Raw genomic sequence first — 2,408 nt, 5'->3', positions numbered from 1 at the left:
AAAATGCATGAATTAGTCCCTTTGAGTTAGTATGCATTGGATTGATTTCTCATCTTGCGGATATTTTTCTTATTCCTAATGCTTTCAAAGGACTCTTGCTTTTGATTCTGTGTGTTTTGGATTGGCATTCCTTAGTGGTTGGGAACATGTTGTCATGTGAGTGTTCTCAATGTTAGCCTTCCTCATGGCCTATCCAAAGAGCCCATTTGAAAGAGGGCTGATGTTAGGTGAATTTCCAATCTATATAATTCAGAAACTGTATTTGAATGCTGTTTGGAAGTCTGGAGAGGAGTTGTTATTTCTCTACTAGAATACGCAATTTCATAGAATATGACTGTCAAGGATGGTTTTTGCGAGCTAGCATTTAGAGATGTATTGAAAAGCGGGCTTTACTTCAAACCCCAAATTCCAGGGTTTCAAACACAATATTTTAGGCTGGATTTGGATTTCAATTACAAAATAAAGAACCCTAATAGAAATTTGAGTTATAAAACTCCTTCTCAATGTGGGTATTTTGATCATTTGGTTATCACAATTTCAGGAATGTAAATACCAATGCCTGTTTTCTCATGACTAATAGCATTAGTTCTAGATCAAATGAAAATCCCTGTTCTCTACTGCATTATTCAATCATCTAGACTAACACCTTATGTCAAGAATTCAGCATTAGATCATGACAGTGGAGTTTACAGATTTTAAATAATTCCATGCAAGATGAAATGGGAAATCAGTTGAATGGTCTAATTGGTAGGCCATGTCTTGAATGGATTCCAGCCGACAAACCGAACCCTATCTTATTTTCTCTTCAAAGTTTACTATATTGATTATAAATATCTTAGTGTAATTAATGAGTTATTTCAGGCTATTGAGTTTTGGCAACACCATCATTCGACACATTGTATCCTACTATTTAGGTCCTTTAAGATCTTTTCATCCACATGAAAATCTACATGGGAAAGCAGCTGCATTCTTAACTATGTAATGTCTATAAATCAATCTGTATATACAGCTGCATTGTTGATCATGTTATGTTTTCTCAAGTTTCTCTTGTTCCCTAATTTGCTATAATTCTGTTTTTTTCCTCATTCTTGCTATTTCTGGTGCAGGGTGTTGACCCAAGAATCAAAGCGGAGGTTTGGCCTTTCCTACTTAAGAGTGTAATAATTTTCAGCCTTTAGACTTTTATTGCATGTTTGTTTTCAATTAGTTGGGTTTCCGGTGGTGCTATGTAGCTTATAATTTTCTACTATCATTTCGAGTTATCATTTGTTCATAATATGAAGTGATTACTTACTTATGGATGATGTGATGATGGTTGATGAATATGTTTCTCTCTGCATGCCTTGTTAAGAGACCATCACAAAAGAGTAAATGATGCATCCAGCCACACAGGAAGCCTCCTGTGTGCAGATTCCTTAGTAAATGGGATCTGATTGGACTGGGGGTTGCACATGCCCAATCATATTCAGTTCACATTGTCTATTAGCCTTTCTTTTTCTTGGGTGTGATTATTTATTACTGTCCCATTTGAATGAAGGGCAGTACGATGAAACATGGTATATCACCTCATACACTTCTTCGTAAGAGTGGTGATCTTCTGGGACCTTGTTTATTGGTAAGTTCATTTTATTTATTTATTTATTTTTACAGCCATAAATATATTCAAATAGAAGTTGCTTTCTTGCAGGAACAGTGTTTGAGTATTGAGTCAGGGAATTGCTTTTTGAATTTTTTGTTTTCTCCCAACTGGGAAAGCTCCACAATTTCTTGTTGTGTGTCAAAATAGTTTGGAATGTTCTAGGATGTTTCTTCTCACTGGGATATGGAAATTCACTTGTGAAAATTTTCTTTCATGCCTTCTAGATTGCTGAGGATATGCAAGGTGCTATATTTGGTGGGCTATTAGAATGCCCCCTAAACCCTACAACAGAAAGAAAATATCAAGTACGTTTCTACAATCTTTGACTTGTGCATTTGGTTTATCATGTTACTTCCTTGAGATCTAGTTGCTTGTTTTATTTTCTTATTGTGCCAACCTAAACTTCTTTGATCACTTCTTGTTGGTAGGGGACAAACCAAACATTTGTATTCACAACGATATATGGTGACCCAAGGCTATTTAGAGCAACTGGTATGCATTTCACTCATTGATTTGTTTGCTCATTCTTTATAGGAAAACATTTTGGGGAACTCAACCAATGATGTCTTGCCTTACGATAAAATCCTAAAATCTTTGTACAGTGATGGATTTCTGTACAAATCTGACAGAAGTACATAAAACTCTTTCTTCGGGCAACATCGAAGCTGCAAGCACTCTTCTTGTATCTCTCAATTGTAGGCAATCTATGTCTCATGCCAATCTACTGGTCTAGATCATCCAAGTCATTAGAGAACATTATGCATGGATC

The 2,408-nt window shown here is 35.8% G+C and overlaps 1 long non-coding RNA gene across 1 annotated transcript; it reads left to right on the top strand.

Moving 5' to 3' along the window:
* The first annotated feature begins 1,536 nt into the window (after positions 1 to 1,536).
* Positions 1,537 to 2,133, top strand: LOC131257399 (uncharacterized). The gene is made up of 3 exons (XR_009177361.1): positions 1,537 to 1,615; positions 1,864 to 1,944; positions 2,068 to 2,133. It is a non-coding gene; the product is annotated as an uncharacterized LOC131257399 (long non-coding RNA).
* The last annotated feature ends 275 nt before the right edge of the window (positions 2,134 to 2,408 follow it).

Source organism: Magnolia sinica, chromosome 10 (assembly GCF_029962835.1).
Source record: "Magnolia sinica isolate HGM2019 chromosome 10, MsV1, whole genome shotgun sequence".
Taxonomy (NCBI): domain Eukaryota; kingdom Viridiplantae; phylum Streptophyta; class Magnoliopsida; order Magnoliales; family Magnoliaceae; genus Magnolia; species Magnolia sinica.
Note: the sequence above shows the minus strand (reverse complement) of the source record. Positions and strands in the feature narration are given on the sequence as shown.